The following is a 20,887-nucleotide window of genomic DNA, read 5'->3' on the forward strand; positions in this document are numbered from 1 at the left end:
TCTTTACTTTAAGAAAATTTATTCGGCTGAGGGGACCTATAGCCGCGTTTTCGAAAAACGCGGCTATAGATTATGTCTATAGCTGCGTTTCTTAAAAACGCGGCTATAGATCAGCTGTAGCTGCTTTTTTTTATAAACGCGGCCAAAAAACGCGGCTATAGCTCGCGTTTTTTGTAGTGTTTGCTCAAGGGCTTCAAATGAACCCCCTATCTTCAATTCATATATATATATATATATATATATATATATATATATATATAATATTTTTTGTTAGTTTAATACTTTAATATATTCTTAAAAATATTATTTTTACACACACTGACTTAAATTTTATACACCTTTATTACAAATATATCCAACTCTAAGAGTAAGAATAAGTGTTTGTGGATTATAAGTGTCACTTTTTATCATAAATTTATATTAGAGTAATATTATAACCACAAACTATTTTATAACATTTTTACAAAATGTTAATGTGGTCAACCTCTTATTGGTTTTCATCTAAACCCACCGTTAATATCACTTTTTTATTTACCAATAATCACTCACCACATCAACAGTTTGTAAATTTTTTTATAAAATAGTTTGTATCTCTAGTTTTATTCTTTATATTATATTTGTGTGAGTGTATATAATATTGATTGTGTGCATTACTTTTTGTTAATGATGTGTGTGAACGTTTGTGTGTACAGTATAAATACAAGGGAAATGTTTTGACACCACTTTCATGAGAAATAACAATTGCCCTAAGGGTATCCGTTAACATGACCCTAATTATAATATAACTTTATATAATTTAATAATTAGGAAATATAGAGGGTTTGTTACATGTGCGTGTATTGTTATCGTGTTATAATAAATTTTTATTATTAAGTCTGAGAAATTCAAGAAAAAAAGTTGTAAAGTTAGTGATTGTTCAAGTATTCGATTGGTTAAGTAGATACGTAGTATATTATTTATGTATGAATAAGTTTGGTTGTGTTCGTCAATAATTAATACAAAACCAATGATTTGACTTTATTCATTTAGTTTAAAATATTTTTAAGAAAACAAAGACAAATAGATAATAACAACTGCATAAAAATAAAAATGTTAAACAAACTTACCAAAATAAAATGGTCATAACTACCCACAATGGTAATAAATACTCATAATAAACTATCATATAACAATTTAAAATTTGAAAACTTTTTTTTATGAGACAAAATTTGAAAACTTGTAGAAGGAAATTGTAAAACTTAAATTTTTTTTTATCAATAACTTGATATATTCAAGCTCTTTTTTTATTTTTTTTTTCATTTAAGTTTTTAAATGACCCCCTTAAAAAAATTCCTAGATGTTAGGATTTTAGATTTCTGTAAACTGGATTGTTTAACCTAATTAATTAACCAAGTTTTTGTGTGTGTGTGTGTTTCTCAAAAAAAAAAAATTAATTAATCAAGTGGATACTTAAGTTTATTATTCAGATTTAGGTCAAACAAACATAAATCATATATGTAAAGCAGCAGATATATAAAAAATACAATGATATGATTACCCAGGAAAACCAAACTGGTAAAAAACCAGAGGAGGATTTAACTTATCTATCCTCAAGGTAAAAAGCAAATCCACTTTAGAGAATCAAAGTTTACAAAAAGACTTAGACTACTAACATCCTATTTCTACCACATGTAGAACTTACTGACACAACCACATGCAAGCTTCGAATGCACATACTCCTTCTCTATTAGGCCTTTGCAACACAAGCATCCACACTTGTGACTTTGAGACTTCACTCAAAAGTTTATCAACACAAACTCTCTTGTTTGTGACTCCGAGACCACCCTTGAAGGTTTAGATTTTCAACTATTGTTGATCTTGATGCAGCAACTTTAGATCTACCAGTTCTAAAGATATGAGAGTGATATTCGGTAGTGACTTTGATAAAAGAAGGTACAGAACCTTTTAGGTCTCATAAGAGCACCTCCATAGTCATAATATATAAAACGTGTCTAGGGTTTCCTTTATATACTAGAAGAAGTAAATCTAAAACCCTAATCCTTTTTAGGCTTAAACTACTATTGGGCCGAACTTAAAATTTTGCAGACCTGTATTTCGATCGATCGAGCCTATCTTTCAATCGATCGAACTAGGTAGATTTCAAATTCTTCTTTCTGCAGCTTGTATGTTTTTGAATCTTGATTTGTATCATCTTGAGTATTGTCTAATAATACCTATAGACTCTGGGATTTATATCTAGATAAATTTGTGTTCACGGTTTGCCAATTGTTCAAAACTTTTAGAACCTAACACTAGAGCCGGCACTGATTACTAACATCATTTTTTTTCATCTGTTTTCTTTATTCACTAGACCCAACGAGTCTACAACATGTTAAAGCATTCACAATGAACTTATCACAGTTTTAGTTAAAAAAATTTCTAAAAGTCTTTATTTTTTTTTCTATAGCAAACTATCTTTCTCTATTTAAATTTTTGTGTGCGCTCTATGCTAATATTGCTTTTATTCATAGATCTGAAACTCAGCCTCTGAATCCAAACATGGAGGTGGAGGAGAGGAAGAATCAATCATCATTTTCAGCATTGGTCAAAGACCAATGTGTACCCAATAAAGGAGAGATTCTACGTCCAGGATGTCCGCCAGTTCTGTATTCCCCTCCTTCCCACATCGGAAACCATGAGATGAGTAGTGCTGGTCCGAGGGTTCATGGTGATGATCAATATGTTCCGCTGAATAAAGGTCCAGTCCCACCTTCAACCCCTAATCCAACCACACATGGAACATGATGCCATTGGCAATCCCTGATGAGCTGAGTACTGAGTAGTGATGCAATATGTCCCTTTAGTCCATAAAACTTGTTGCTGCCTGTAGTGCTAGCTATTTCTCTTTTATAATTAATGGTAAAAAAACATAGATACAGAAAGCATCGCAAAATTCGCAACTCGCCAGTACTAGGTGGGAACGCACCAATCCTATGCAGCTTAAGAATCCTTACAAAGATAATTAGGTTAGGAGAGCCGCTAATCCCTCCAAAGTGTTCTTCTTGGCATGTGACCAACTCAGCCTCGATTTCATGGCCTTTCCATGCATGTCCTATATATTGGCCATCCATTACACTTGAAGGAATAGTTATTAAATTCGGAACGGACGTTAACTCGATATAAGACTGGTCGTTGGTCTCTAGATCAACCAATAGATCACCAATTGAACCGCAAGATTAAAAAAATGACATACCAAAATTACTAATTAAAATTAAGTACAAAAAACAAGCCAACTAATATAAAATAAAAGGATATCATAAAATTGTAGTCAAGTCTTCACCAGCCATATAAAATATTATACTCTTTATATGTTAAAATTCTGGGAATAAATGTAAGTCTCAATCTCCAAAGTTACATTTTATGCATATTTCATATATAACTTAATGCTCTAATCTAATGGATCATGTTCTAAGCCAAAACTTGAAACTTCATCTTTATTGAAAAGTCAAACATTAACCTCATTATAAAATCTTTTATTTTCATTACCCTTCAAATTCAAAAAATAGCACTGCAATGTTATTTTATTAAAAATTACAATTACAACCCAATTACAATAAACATTACACAATTACAATTCTCATAACCCAATTACAATACTCATAACCCAATTACAACATACATAACTTAATCACAATTTTCATAACCCAACTACAATGCTCATAACCCAATTACAATAAACATTACACAATTACAATTCTCATAACCCAATTATAATAATCATAACCTAATTATAATAATCATAACCCAATTACAATTCTCAAACCCAATTACAATAGTCATAACCCAATTACAATTCTCAAAACCCAATTACAATAGTCACAACCCAATTACAATAATCATAACCCAATTACAATTCTCATAACCCAATTACCATAGACATTACACAACTACAATTATCATAACCCAATTATAGTAATCATAACCCAATTATAGTAATCATAACCCAATTACAATAATTACAATAATCATAACCCAATTACGATTCTCATAACCCAATTACTGTAGTCATAACCGAATTACAATTCTCATATCCCAATTACAGTAATCATAACCCAATTACAATCCTCATAACCCAATTACAATAAACATTACACAATTACAATTCTCATAACCCAATTACAATACTCATAACCCAACTACAATTCTCATAACCCAATTACAATAAACATTACACAATTACAATTCTCATAACCCAATTACAATTCTCAAACCCAATTACAATAGTCATAACCCAATTACAATTCTCAAAACCCAATTAAAATAGTCATAACCCAATTACAATAGACATTACACAATTACAATTCTCATAACCCAATTACAATAATTACAATAATCATAACCCAATTACAATTCTCATATCCCAATTACAGTAATCATAACCCAATTACAATTCTCATATCCCAATTACAGTAATCATAACCCAATTACAATTCTCATAAACCCAATTACAATGATCATAGTATTTTAATTAATAATTTGATAGTGTGAACACTAAGAACCCTCTCTCTCTCTCTCTCTCTCTCCCTCTCTCTCCAAATAGAACTCAGCTCTTTATTGATGCAAAAATGAATACAAGCAATAACGATCTGAAACTCGAAATTATTTTAGAGTTTTGACAATATTCATGGTTGCAAAAGTCAATTATTTTAGATGGCTCTCCTGTCATGTACAAATTAAATAACAATCATTCTAAATAAATCAAATAAAAATCATATTAATCATCTCATCATATATTATTTATTCTTCTAGTTAAAGACTAATTAATATTCTCAAGTCAAAGTCAAAGTCAAATATTTTGTTGCAATATCTCTCCTAAAGGCTATTTGCTAAACCTTTGACAAGATTTTCTATCCATACTTTAGTTTTGCTCTATTGATCACAGGATTTCGCCTAATTGAGATCTTCAAACTCGCATAGTGAACAAAAACTTCATTCATCAACCTAAATAATACCCATACCAATTGCAATAATCATAATCCAATTACAATTCTTATAACCAATTACAATAATCATAACCCAATTACAATTTACAATAATCATAACCCAATTACAATAATCATAATATTTTAATTAATAATTTGATAGCGCAAACACTAAGAACTCTCTCTCTCTCTCTCTCTCTCTCTCTCTCTCTCCAAATAGAACTCAGCTCTTTATTGATGCAAAAATGAATACAAGCAAGAACGACCTAAAACTCTAAATTGTTTTTTATTTTCCCATTTCTTTTCCCATTTGATTTCCAAATTTTTTTTTAAGGTTGAAATTAAAGATATACCCTAGTCAATTAGTTATATTATTGGGAGAACATAAGTTTTTTATTGGATACTGAATAGTCCTAGACACGGAGTATTCTTAGTTTGACAAAATCAACTAGTGGGGGGTTAGGTTAATCATGCAATTAAGTGCCCATGTTTTTTACTTTTAATTAGGACCTTAAGAATAATAGAGAGACATTCATTCAGGCAAGCAACCTCGTTTAAATCCAAAGAACTGAAAACTCGGACTGTGATAATTCTAAATAAAAACTAATAAAATAAAAATAAAAACTTAATTATTGTAAAAAACATTTCATCAAAATAACGTCGACAAAAACCTCTGTCGGGGACCACTTAAACTCTAGCCCGCAACGAGATCGACAAACCGCATGTGGTATCCAAGCAATAATTATGACTTTGACCTTAAACTCTACCTTCTTTTTTTTGGATTAAAGAAACACACTGGACAAAGCCTTCAGCATCGACCAAATCCAATAGGGTAGTAATTTTTTAATATACACTGAATTTTTTTATGGTTTGAATGAAGAACTATCCAAACAGTAATCAATTTGATTGGGTTACAAAGTGCTTTGGCACATATCCACTTCTATTAGGGATGCGTTTGACAAACCTAAAAGAATTAAAATAAATAACTAATATAGATGAAGGCTCATCCAAATGCATTCTAAATATATGCTCTTTCCAAATTATATTCAATGCTCAACATATATATGTATATATGTGTGTGTGTGTGTGTGAGAGAGAGAGAGAGAGAGAGAGAGAGAGACAATAGAGCAATGCCAAGGTTAAACATATACCTTTAAACAATGTTTGTCTGATCTGATTGTTATGCTGCAAAGTCTACTTTTCAAAGTAGTCATGGAATGAATTATTTCTAGTCACATGCTTTTCTATTGGGATGAATTAAATTAAATATAAACCAAGATATGATGTTGTCACATGCTTTTCTAGAAAAAACCTCAATTTATTGGTGCACGAAACACTTTAATTTTTTCCTTTGAAATATGCATTTAACTCTTCAGTCTCTCTTTCTTCGAAACCACACGCACACAATGGCTTTTATATAGCCTCTTGCCACCGACACACTCCAAAACACATTAGGAATAAATGTTTCTGTTGACAAACACTAGTTTTGAACTGAGCTTATTAAGGAGTCAGTGACCACGTTGTTAACCTTAACGGCGGGGAAAATGGGCTTTTGTCATTTTCACAAAAAAAAAATCAACATGTTACCCTCTTTTTCCAAATTAATTAGAGAAATGTCATTCTTTTGAAATTTGATTTTTTTAAAATCGAGTTTAAAAAAAAAAAAATTCTGGAGCTTTATAGCAACGTTTTAAAAAGTCTATAGCAACGTTTTAAGGACCTATAGCGGCGTTTTGTAACTCGAGTTCCATAAAATCGAGTTATAGGTAAATTTTTCTCCTTTTTTTACCTATGACTTGATTTCATGAAGCTCGAGTTCCAAAACGTCGCTATAGGCTCCTTAAAACGTCACTATAGGGCTTAACTCGTTTGAGAAAATCGAGTTTCAAAAGAGGGGCATTTTCTTGATTAATTTGGGAAAGAGGACAACATGCTGATTTTTTTTTTTTTAAAAAAAAGGGAAAAAGCCCATTTTCGCCCCTTAACGGCTCAACCTATTAAGGAACCAGTGTCCTAATTATAATCATCTAGACTTAAATAGACCCATGAGAGGATCCATAGCCAAATTTCAATCCCATCTAAGCATTTTTTTTATTTTCTTTTGAGAGATTTGAGCACAATGCCTACTTCAAACCAAGGGCCTAACCACTGAACCATAAACTTGGATAGTGTTTTATTAAGCTTCTTTAAACCATGTTAAATCATCTGCAAAATTGTGATTATATTCTGTGAATATATTTCTAGTAATTGCATCATGGCTCATTCCTAAACTCTTTATAGAGAGTGTTTGGGAAAAGGTTTGCTTTTTGTCTTTTTTTTTTTTTTTTGGTAAAAAATCTAACTTTTAACTTTTTTGTAAATAATACTAATTAATAAAAATCTATATTAATTTGTTTTAATTAATCACAATTGATTTTTTTTTCTTCATTAACTTAGAGAAAAATCTTATCTCAAAAAAATAAAAATAATTAGAGAAAAACCAATATAATTAATGATAATATAAAAGAAAAAACAACATTAACTCTCATTAGAGTTATGGGATCAAACGATCCACATTGCTAGGTCACCCATGGCATTGGCCAATCAAGTGGCGTATTTGTGACGCATGTGGAATCAAAGAGAACTTGGTCCTCAAAAGATTCATAACCTTGCAAATTGCCTAGTTAGTCTCTTTCCGGCAGCAGAATAATGGTTATACTTTCACACAAAAAAAAAAAAATAAATAAAAAATTCAAACATCCTGTACAAATCATAGGGAATCTCTCAAAGACTTCCTATTTTACAAGCAATGTGATGGCACCCACTACAAAATCTAGATGTATCCTTAAATAGTGAGTTTTGTGTTCTTTTCTGATGCTATGAACTATTTTCTGATCAAAATATGAAGCTACTTGCTTGTGGCTTAGGCAGTAACATCATATTTTGATAACTATAATGACCAGTTGATTGACGTAGTTCGCAATTGATGAAGACAAAAGAAGGATGTGAAATTCTACCTGATTCACTCCCGTCCCTCTCAATAAGTTGTTTAAGTCAACAAAAGATTTTTTGTTTATTCTTTTTTCCCCCTAAGGGCAAGTGGAGTATATGATTCTCGGATCATAATCTCACAGAAGAGGGCAAAAATACCGCCTGGTCATATGACCTTTACAAATCAACACGGTTAATTAACACACTACAAAACACGCGGGTCTTAGGCCGCGTTTTTTTCAGCCGCGTTTGCAAAAACGCGGCCTAAGACCCTAGTTGGGCCACGTGAATTGAACGCAGCCCAAGCCCAAGTTTTTAGCTGCGTTTTTTTGGTTCTATAGCCACGTTTTTCTGGAATGGGCTGAAGCTGCGTTTTAAAAACGTGACTTTAGACCCATCTGAAATATATATATATATATTTTTAATTTATGTCTTGAAGCCGCGTTTTAAAAACGCGGCTCTACATTGTCCTAAAGCCGCGTTTATTAAAAACGCGGCCATAGATATAACTGAAGCTGTGTTTTTTAAACGCGGCTTCAAGAATGCCTGAAGCTACGTTTTAAAAAACGGGGCTAAAAACCCTAGTATAAATACGAAATAAAAAATCCAAATTCCCTCAAAACCAAACCCAATATCTGTCTAAGCCCTTCGAACCAAATTCCCTCAAAACCCAAACCAAACCGATCGGTCACCGGCCACCATCCCAGTCCTCTCCTTCACCGGCGGCCAAATCGGCGAGACCCAACTTGAACTCAAGTCTGCCCCACCGGACACCGCCCACGTCACCCTCACCCGCATCGTCACTGACCTCCAGACCAAGCGCCGCGGCACCGCCTCCACCCTCACTGCCTTGGGTCTCTCCCTCTCTCTCTCCAGCTCTCAATCTCACTCAAGACACTGACTGGGCCGACTAACAGTAAGTTTTTTAAATTGATTGTGTTGATTTTTGTTTTAGGGTTTCCATTTTTGTTTTAGGGTTTCGATTTTTGGTTTAGGGTTTTCATTTTAGGTTTAGGGTTTCAATTTTGTAATTGTAGGGTGAATTTCTTAGGTTTAGGGTTTCGATTTTGTGATTGTAGGGTTTGGATTTTAGGTTTAGGGTTTTGATTTTAGGTTTGGGGTTTCAATTTTGGTTTAGGGTTTCGATTTGGTTGGATTGATTTTTATTTAGGTATTTGGGTAACTTTAGGTTTTGATTTGATTTTTTGAAATTTGGGGTTATATATGATTTAGGTTTGGAGAGGGCAAAACAGAGAAATAAGAGAGAAGGAGAGAGTTCTTCGTTCCCATTTATTTTTTCAATTTCTTGGGTTTTGTTTTGTCGATTATTGTTTTGTTGGTTAGAATTTTGTTCCTGTTTGCCATTGAAATTAATTTCTGAATTGTTTTTTTCTTTTTCTTCTGTTTCTCTCTCCAGATGCAGAATACCGTTTCCCTGTGCCAGATAAAGACATTGGGACTTCTGCAATAAGAGAATTAAAAGGTACAGTTAGATTTTAATTTCTTTGGTTCTTGCTAGAATTAAGATCCTTAATGAATGCAAATATTGAAGTGTTCTCTTTACATATGAACTCACATGACTCAATTACTATGTAAAAGGTCTTTTGGTTTCACATATTTAATGCAACATTGCATTCATCAAGATGTTTGAAATCAAATAATTTATTAGATTTAAAATTAAAATTAAAAAAATTTAAATCCAATTTGAAAATGTTTCTGGAATCATATAAGATTTCCATAAATCAAATAATGTTGGGAACTCTCTAATTTTTCCCTCAAAAAAAAAAATGGAACTCTATAGGTGTAACATAACCCAGCTCATTCTAATTTTTGTATAAATTTTCTGTATGTATGGCAATATGGATGGCACTGCTCTTTCTGATTTTTTTTTTATATGCATAATTTGGGATGTGAAACCAGCTATATATGATGGCTATATGATAGCTAAATATTTTCTTGGACGAATCTCTCTCTCTCATAAGATAAGATGCATCCATGCATGTAGCCTACATCTATATATGATGTAGAATTCGACAGGAATTATTTCTCTGGTATGCAATGGTTCAACATTGTGGTCACTTGATATTAAGTGTCAAATAAACATTTCTGGGTTATCCTTATTACATGCATGTGTAGTTGTCTAGCAGCAAAGAAACAGTTTTTTTTTTTTTTTGGTTTGTTTAGTATTTACATGTGTAGTTGTTTAGCATCATTGGGTTTAAAACCTTATTAGATATTAACTCTATATAATAGTTTTTTTTTTTTATAATTTTGACTCCATAATTTGTAAGGCAAAATAGAAACTCTTCTTTTATATTGATATGTAACACATGCAATTGATGAGTGAATTCATCATGACCTATTCCTCTATTCTATTTTTTTTTGTTAATTGAGTTATAGCTCATTAACAATAACCATTATTACATGTGAAAGAAGAACATTGAGACATTGTACATAATTTCGTAAGAGAACTTAAAATGGGAACTTTCAGAATTGTTGTTTGCAGTTTGATAACTTTGTTGAATGCTTAAGGTAAGTTACTTGTAATAAGTATTAACCTCACCACAAACCATTTTGAGTGTGTACACATTAATTATCAACTTAAAAGAGATAATATTCTGTCACACCTCAAAGTTGTATTAATATTCTGATTACTATTTTGTGTTTTCTATTCAATCTCTATCACATGAGTAGCCTAAACAAATAATTAAGTCAATTTAATTATATATCAGTGACTTGCTTATCTTGATGTACACACTTGGAACTTTCTTCTTCCATGGTTCCATCACATGCTTCAATAATTTATGCACTTTGTTCTTGAGTCATGGAAGTTGTAGTGGGTTCCTTGCAGGTACTAGAAAGATTTTTGGCTAAATAAAAAAACAAAAAGATGGGAAAGTATAAGCTTTTTATTTAATTTTTTTAAAATCAAAGTACTATCCACGAACAATAATTATTTTGAAATAGTGAGACATCTGACCTAAAAAGAAAAAGACAGATGAAAGTAATGGGTCTAGAATATTAAACCACATGTTCAACATGGTGGATCATCCATGCATACCCATTAATTAGAAAAATACAGATATCCACCAAGAAGTAAAGATGATAGCTCATCACATTGGTCCATGGCCAGCTCAAGTTGGAACATAATTTTTTTTTAATATACATTATTGTAATAAATAAGAGCAAATGATCACTTTGGCCACACTTAGCTGTTCTACTTGATTCTATGAGGTTCATTTCAATGTGACTTTGCCTTAATTACCCGCGGGGGGGGGGGGGGGGGGGGGGGCGGGAGAGAGAGAGAGATCAATAATGGTCGTGTATCACGTAGAGGCCAATGACTAGATCACAACACTACTCATATATAAGATCTATAAAATATCATTTTGTTCTCAAGCTTAATTATGAGACAATGAGATATGTGCAAAATAATAAGTCCAAACCCCACCTAAGTGTAAAATCAGGAACTTGTGGATAAGGGTAATGTATTACTTAGTTGGAAACAATAATGCATGTACGAATAAGCATGACGTGATGCTTAAACAAAGAGAGAGGAAGAAAAAAAAGTGTCTAATCAGTATTGTGTATAGTTGTTGAAGGTGAGCTACAACGGAAAAGGGCAAAAAAAAAAAAAAAAAAAAGGAGAAGGAATTATGTGTGCTAAAATTTATGCAGATCAGATTTTTATTAAATAAAAAACATTTTATGTTAGTTTTGTTACACAAATTTGTTATGTTCCAATTGTTATGTTACTCATGAAAAATCAACTAATTCCAATGAGTTTTGGCATGTCACCCAATGCCTATTTTAAAACCTCTCTTTCCCTTGTGTTCAGCTTTCCATTGTGTTGTGTTTGATTGAAACTCGTTGACTGTAGGTTGGACGTGAGAGGAATTCAGCTTTTTGTCTAATGCAGAAGTATGTAGACTTGAAATCATTAGGTACCAAACTTCAGATAATATCTGCATTTGCTCTTGATCATATAAAGGGTTGTATTTACATTGAAGCTGACAAGCAATTTGATATTATTGAGGTAATGTATTTTTGCATGTTGGATAATCTGATAATATTGTGATTGTCAGTGCTAGTATAGTTTCTCCTATAGCCAATGCTATTATTAGTAGACTAATGGCTATGATATGAATTTGCATTTAGGCATGTAAAGGGCTTACTACTATATACTCCTCTCGAATAGCTACAGTCCCAAAAAATGAAGTTTCTCATTTGTTATCTTCCCGAATTATGCGCAATGAAGTTTCTGAGGGCTCATGGGCTCGTGTGAAGAATGGGAAATATAAGGGAGACTTGGCGCAGGTACTGTGTACCCAATTTGACTTCATTGCTCTCTGGCTGCATTTTTTACTTATATAATTTTTCTTTTTTAATTGTAGATTGTGGCTGTGAATGATGCACGAAAAAGAGCAACAGTGAAGCTTATACCAAGAATTGATCTACAAGCAATGATTGCAAAATTTGTAATGCCAATTTTTTTTCCTGCAGTATTTTCCTTATTTTTATTTTTGTGGAAATAATTAATGTTTTTTGCCAGTATCATTTGATATTAAAAAAAATGACTGCATCAAATTTGTATACCTTAAATGATGGGTTTTATGGAATTGGCAATGACAAGTCTCAGAGCCAGTGGCTATTTCCTATGCAAAAACTTGCATTTTATGTTACCTTTTTTATATTTAACCATAATTGTATATCTTCTCTTGCTTTTTTAAACAGTAGAGTTGTACCATTATAATTCCCCCTTCCCCATGAGGGAAAATTAGGATGTGTAGACGATGTTCTCAACAATTATGGTTTGCCAATTCACTAATAGTTATAAATAATTAATTCCAAATATGTGTTGTCATGTAAATATACTTCTTAGTTTCCATGCAACCAAGAAATGTTGGGTGTTGATATTCAGTTGAGCTTGGCCTACTCTACTATGTACTGAGCCTCTCAAAGATATTAGGCAGCCATCAAATTTTGGTTTAATTGGAAATCTAGTTGTTTAGAAGTTGTGGTGCTGTGTGTGTTAAAAATCAGAACATCCTTTTTTTACAGGGTGGGAGAGCAGGAAATAATCTTAAAATTGCTTCTAATATTGCTGCATTTGGATTATTTAGAAGTCATATAGGCATGGCTTTATGCATAAATTTGTGATGTTTCTTTTGCTGTTTTTACGTGTTTGAGCTTTTGACATCTTATTTTTAGATTAAATGATCTATGCGATTTTTCTCCTTCATGTATGTGCATGTTTTAATGTGTTGTATGTGTTCTATATACTTTCAGCCTCAACAATTTCATTCAAAGTACTGGCAGTTGCAATTTGGAGAACTTAGTCTACCAAAGGATTTAGTTGCTGGGTTTTGAGTTGAATGTATTTGTAGGTAGTTCTTTCATAAGATTATATGCAGCAGTGGTTGCAATAATAATGCATGATGTGTGTGTGATAAAATGCCTGTCTTGAAAAGATTATATTATGTGGAATATTTTGCTAAATGGTTTACTTATTGAAGTAATTCTCTAGAACTTTTTTTTGAAATCAAATCAGCATGTGCATGAAATGCTTACTTATTGGATTAATAATAGATTTTTAGTGTTTAATTGGAAGAAAAACTAAGCTTGAAATTGATCCTATCAAACTTATCCAACATAGGCATTTCTGCAGTAGATGCAACTGTTAGGTCCTAATAATAAACTTAAGTTCAAGTTTTGTACAAGCTCTTGCTGATTATTCTGTTTATTCCTCCCATTCACTTGCTTTTCCTACTTTGGTTAATGGGTTTCTTGGACATCTTAGTTGGTCAGGTGCTCTTACTTTGTTGGTCACCCTTTCATGTCTCTGTCACTATTCCTGTACTCTTTCTTTGGCTATGTGTCTTTCATTCTAGAAAAGAATGGGGTTGAAGATTCATGGCCAAAGGGAGAGGAGGAAAAAACAAGGCTATAGCCGCGTTTTTAAAATGGGGCCATAGTAATGGGCTGAAGCCGCGTTTTTAAAAATGCGGCTTCAGCTCACAACTATGGCCGCGTTCAAAACGCGGCTAATCTCTTTTCCAGGCAATCAATATTTGACCTATGGCCACGGCTAAAAAAACGTGGCCATTGGTCCCGGCCTAGAGCCACGTCTAAAAAAACGTGGCCATAGACCCCTCTAAGGCTATAGTTACGCATTTTAGGCCATGGGTGAAAACGCGGCCTAAAAAAACACGGCCATAGACCAAATCGTCCTATAGCCACGTTTTTCTGACCTATAGCCACGTTTTAAAAACGCGGCTATAGAACCTTTTTTTTGTAGTGACATATAAGACAATAGTGGTTTTACATTTTTTTTTTTTAATCTTCGTCTTTTGTAGTTTTGTGTTACTTGAGAGAACCGCGTAACCATATTTAAATGAGATTAAGATTATACGTATCATTTTGCAAAAGGATTAATCAATCTTCTTTCTTGGACTTCTGTTCTTGTCATCTTGTTAGATGGGTTGTTTAATTCACAGCGCGTAAACCAAAAAATAAAGTATGTTTTTCCTTACCCTACCAGTTTTTTATTTAGAAGATCCTTTCCCCAGTTAAGCCTTGTTGTTTATTTTATATATATATATATATATATATAATTATTACTTTTCACATATAGACTATGATTGGGGAGAGTTAAACATGGTACAACTTGACGAAGATAAATTAGTATAGGAAATTGAAAAAGTTGTAAAAAAATTTTTTTTTTTGATAATTTTTTTTTTAAAACTGATATATTATTGTGTGCTCTTAGATCACACGTTAGTAAAATTCAATTAGAATTTATCTTGTACTATATTTTTGTATTTTTTATTTGGACAAAGTTTAACAATAAAATTAATTGTAGCATTTGGCTACAACGTTGTAGCCAAATGTTAACAGTACAACTTTACTCAATAAAATAAATATTACTATATATTTTGAAAATCTAACCATTGAATTGCATGTTTTTTATCCTCTTATGCTACAATCTTACTCAATATCTTTTTTATTGAATGTAAATTTTGACAAATCTACCATTGGATGACATTTTCTTCTTATATATTTTTCATATTTGCAAAATTTCTAAAAAATTAAAGTTCAATAGTTATGTTATCAATAAATTTTTTAAATAGAAAGTTTTTGTAATTTAAAATTATGCATAAAATTTAAGCTTATAGATCATATAGTATAAAAATTCTGATTGACACAAAATTTGACATGTGTATTAAGAGTGTAAAGAACATGCAATTCAACAATTAGATTTTTAAAATATGTAGTAATATTTATTTTATTGAGTAAGGGTGTAGTTAAATTTTGCCCTTTTATTTTTATCTTGCACTCTAATTTGGGAAACTGTGATCATTGTAACTGTCATTAAATGGGTGCTTTAAAAAAATAAACTTACGGGATTAATTCTTGCTCCCAGGTACATATAATACATTAATACTACAATGCTTATTTAAAATTCTCAAGAGTATTATCATAAATAAATTTAAATTTATTCTTACTTTTTTTTTAAAGTAAGAAAATAGAATTTTTCTTTCATCCAAAGATATTAATTTATCATAAATAAATTCAAATTTATTTATAATTTATAATAATTTGGATTCTAATTCTACACTAAATAAGTCTCTCTCCATTTCACTTGAATAGAAAAAGTCAATCTCACAATCAAGATTCTCTATTTAAAATAATTAGCTTGTAACCCCATGCATATGCATGAATACACTTAAAGATATATAATAAGATGCATGATATAATTCCTATATATATAATTTAAATACTATTGATAGTCATTTTTGTATTTTGCTAACTTTTTAAAAAAAATTTGTAAGGATATTATTAAGCATAAAATGTAAAATGTCCATGCTTTTTTTAAAAAGAAAAAATTATTGTGAAGCACCTTTTTTTTTAGGATTCATTTATTCTAGGCTCTTTGGTTTTTTTACTTAATAACTCATTTGAATGAATATTTATGATGTGGTCCAACATTTGATTCTAAAATTGAGAAATAAAACCCTTTAAAAATAAATAATTTAAGACATATGGCTAGGGCTGTCCACGGGTCGAGTCAGCTCGGGTTTGGGTCCAACCCGCACTCGACCCGATGGAGTCGGGTCACTGAAAAACTGGCCCGCAACCAACCAAAATATTGGTTAAACCCGCCGGGTCGGATCATCGGTTGAAACGGGTCGGATTCATCGGATTGGCCGGTTGGATCAATTTTAGCCTTTTTATTGGATTCAATTTTTTTGGGCCTTTTTGGCCAAAATTATTGGGCTTTTCAAGGAATTAATAGATTGGGCCAGCTTTTTACTTAATTTCTTTTAAATTGGGCCTTCAATTATTGACCAAAACTCCAAATTTATACTCCCTACAACTCTGTATGAATTTGGCCAGAACAGTATTGCATTTGTGAACAAAAATATACAAAAGTAAAACCTGGGAACTGTTAAAACATCAATAGCATTATAAACCTAGGCATCAATCAAACAAATAATCCTGGGAACTGTTAAACATCAACAGCATTATAAACCTAAGCATCAATCAAATAAATAAAAACACTATACTATTTTGTTACCACCTGTTACTCATCCACACATTATAACAAATATTTTCCAAATTGTCCAAGCCTTTAAGGCCTGGGCAGTACCAATTTGTTTCCATATTCATCAATCTATCAATCTGAAACACAGATCTACCAACCATTCCATACATCAAACAAATATCCAAAATCACACAGTAGCCAGCATTACTAAAAATATTCCATATCTTCATAATTCCATATATATATAAAGCCATTGAGGGAGCAGATAAGGCAGTTACTGCACAAGGCAGTAAACTACCAAAGCATTAGGCAATATTCCCAGCAGTATATATAATTAGTTACAATTATGAAATACTATTAAATATTTCCAAAAAAAGCTTTCCTAAAGCAGTAAAGAACTACTCTATTATCTATAGTTCACAAGTCCATAACTTATAAAAAGGAAAGCCTACACTGATGCTAAGTTTTCCTTCTTATAAGCAAGACAAGTTCATGTATAATTAGAAAAGCTACACATCTGTCCAAAAAACTTCAAAATATATCCAAAAAAACTGCCTCCTTTCCAAAATGCGACATTTCTTCCTCCTACAATATAATGGGGAAAAAATATTTAGCTACAGAATAACCAAAAGGGAAGTGATCATATGAACAAAAATTACAAGGGCAGAAACATACACAATCTGTGATCATTCATCAATACTAATGGTGGTACGAGTACCACCTTTGCTTGAGCAGGAACTAGAACTTGCTGTTGTTGTTGCTTGATTTAAAACTGGAAAAGAAAAAATTGAGACAATAGATTAAATTTTGCTCAAGTATATGACACATTTAATAACACTTAATAGACTAGCAGTTTGGAAGTTAAACATATTACCTAATTCTTGAAATTCATCCTCCAAGGCCTCAACCTCATCCTTTGACTTGCGAAAAGAAATTGGGACATGGGCTTGCAGCCAATTTTGAGCACAAACAAGATTTTGAACCATGAGAGGTGAGAGTGAACTTCTAAATGGATCAAGTATGCGCCCTCCGGTACTAAATGATGATTCAGAAGCAACCGTAGAAACAGGTACAGCCAGCACATCCCTAGTCATTTTGGACAGCACTTGGTACCTATCTGAATTGGCTTTCCACCACCCCAAAATCTCAAACTTCACATCCCTTCTACTCTCATAATTTTCAGCCAAATATCTTTCAATCTCATTGCTGCACCCTACAGACTTCTCAGCCTCTAAAAACCGCTCATATCGTGAATTAACCATCACATATGGATCACTACCACCAATTGTATCACCTTCCATGTGTGTCCTCTCATTCTCACTTGGTACTACCCCATTTGGCGAATCAACCCTAGAGTAAACATCATACAACCTATCCATGGTCTTCCTCACTAAACCAACCATCTCATCAGCCACTGACTCCCCATAAATTTTAGAAAAAAAAAAACTTCAAAAACCTCATTTTTTTCCTTGGATCAAGAACCACAGTCACATACAAAAGCTGATTAATTTTATCCCCTTTCCCCCAGTACTTTTCAAATTCAGCTTCCATTTTAGTTGCCATGTTTTTCAAGAGATGATTTTCAGATTTAATTAAAGGAGCAATATTCTCTTGAATCACAAACATCTCATCAAAGAAGATATTTGAAGTAACATACAACGAACTGGAAAACTTTTTTGTTGCATTGTAAAAAAGTTTCAAGAAACCCACGAATGTCGTACAATTTTGAAAATCAACCCCACAAGGAGCTCCCAAACCACCACTATTTTCCTTGTTCAAAAAGTACGAACAATAGCTATCATCCTCAAAGTCCATTCTTAGGAACACTTTCTCAAATTTTTCAGCAGTATCTAACATGAGATAGGTAGAGTTCCACCTAGTAGGTACATCAAGACTTAGTAAACACTTGGATTCAATACCTAACCTCTCCATAAAACTCCTAAAAATTTGATTTCTATTTGGTGAGGACTTTACATACCTCACCGCTTCACGCACCTTAGCAATGGACGCATCAATTTCTTTCAAACCATCTCCCACAATCAAATTTAGAATATGTGCACAACACCTCATGTGCAAGAACTCATGTTCTAAAACAGTTCCCTTCCAATCTTTAGTTACTGTTTGTAAAAATTTAATGGTAGTACCATTAGAGGAAGTATTATCCACTGTCAAGGTGAATATGCCATCAACACCCCACTCATGCAAACACATCTCAATCTTCCTACCTATAGTCTCCCCCCTATGGTCCTCCACTTGACAAAAATTCATAATCCTCTTATGCAAGTTCCAATCATCATCAATAAAATGACATGTGAGGGACATATAATTCAGATTTTGAATACTAGTCCATGTGTCTGTAGTAAGGCACACCCTACGACCTTTCAAGGCTTCCCTTAGTTTCTCTCTCTCAACACCATAAATGTCAATCACATCCCTAGCTACAGTTTGACGAGATGGAATTTCCCTAATTTGCAACTTAGGTTGTAAGGTTGTTGAATATTTTTGAAACCCATACCCTTCAACTAGCCTAAAAGACAGCTCATCTATTATAATCATTTCAGCAAGTGCCTTCCTAGAAGCCTCAACAATAAAGACTGATGGTACAAGCTGAAACCCTTCCCCCCTAGCTTCAAATGCTAAGGTTTGTTGCCCTTTAAGTGAAACTCTATTAGGGTTCTTAACATAGTTTGGTGTATGATTCAATAAATTAGTAGTACCATGTCCCTTACTATTAGCACAATAAGTTTTTTTGCAATAATGGCAAACAGCCTTAAATTGACCCTCACTAATCTTTATTTTTTCAAAATGATCCCAAGCAATAGACTTTTTCCTATTACTACCACAATCAATAGCTGCCTCACACACCTTGGTTTTATCCTTAGGTTTAGGTGAAAGTGCCTCAGCATTGGTTGGAGTGGCCACAGGTTCAGCTTGGACAGTAGGATCAACTTGGGCAGCGAGTATTGTTTGGGAAGGGGGTGCATCACTAGAGGTTTCCATAGCCTAAAGACATCAAATTTAAGCATTAGAAAACAACCATAATAAACTAATCCTAAGAAAGATCATTGTAGTTGACCTCTTAAAAGGGCAAAGTCACATACACTAGACCCTTGTAGAATAAGAAATATTATTATGCATAAGTATTGTCTTCACAAGTACTAATTTCATTTGACACTTAGTGTTCTGTATCAAAGTAAATTACATAGCACTTCATGATTTCATTTTAAATTACATGCATGTTTAGGAGTCAAAACAAAACTAAGCACTTATATAACTATAAGCATTTGAAAGAAATTGTCCTTGGCAAAAGTTTTTATATCCATAAACAATAAAGATAAGAGGGACAGGATGTAACTAAATATCGAAATACCTATGAGCACCTTCAGCACAATGACCGAGCAACCTCACTAAATTCTTATGCTAAACACGTCTAATTGCTTCAACTTTAACCTTAAACTCCTTCTCAGCTTGTCCTCTAAAGCAAAAAGAAATTACCCCAATTAAGCTTTCTCTACCATAACCCCCACAACACAAAGCACATGAAACACTTGTTCAACATATAATCCACACCTTCAACTCTCAAAGTTATAACAAATCAACAAACAATAAATTAGTTATAACAAGTTCCAATCAATACAATGTTAAAAGTTGAAACTTTTTTTTTTTTTTTTGCTATCAAAACCCACAAAATATAAATAAAAATCTAAGAATTAACAATTAATTAGTGACAAATTAAAAAACGTCCATCTGAATTAACACATTAAATCCCCAACAGGGTTCATACAAACAAAAAACAAAGTATTTAAAACTAACACCCCAAGTAAAAAAAGATTAAAAATCCATAAATATACTCAGTTTCATAAAATAAAATAAAATAAAAAGCAACAACCAAACAGAGTAACAAACATCAACTTCCCAACCGGATTCATAACAACACAAAGCAAGGAAATTAAAACTCACATTCCTAGTAATTAAAAGATTAAAATTTTATAACAAAGGAAAAAAAAAACAAAGAGTGAGCCGAAAAATAAAGTTACTTTTCATATAATTCTTATTAAAACTCACAACTGGATTCATAACATTCAGTTACTTTTCATATAATTCTTATTACAATATCAAAAAATAAATCATTTGAACAAAATGATAAACCCATATCACAGATTCACAAACACAAAATACAGAAAAAGAGGGATGAAAAGGGGAAAAAAATTACCTGATCTGAGACTAAGAAGCCGAGACAGAGAGGCTGAGAAGACACATGGAGTGCAGAAACTATAAAGATTTTGAACCTTTGATAGTTTGATGTAAAGGAAGGAGTAAAAGACTTGGTTTGTTTCAAAAAATAAAGACAGATTTTGAAATCAGTAGAGACTAGAGAGCAGAGAGAAAAAAGAACTCAAAGATGACCAAT

At 32.4% G+C, this 20,887-nt stretch overlaps 1 pseudogene; it reads right to left on the reverse strand.

Annotated features, from left to right (window-relative positions):
- Positions 1-17,162: 17,162 nt before the first annotated feature.
- Positions 17,163-19,476, reverse strand: LOC142627174 (zinc finger BED domain-containing protein RICESLEEPER 2-like; annotated as a pseudogene).
- Positions 19,477-20,887: the final 1,411 nt, after the last annotated feature.

Source organism: Castanea sativa, chromosome 3 (genome assembly GCF_040712315.1).
Source record: "Castanea sativa cultivar Marrone di Chiusa Pesio chromosome 3, ASM4071231v1".
Lineage (NCBI taxonomy): Eukaryota > Viridiplantae > Streptophyta > Magnoliopsida > Fagales > Fagaceae > Castanea > Castanea sativa.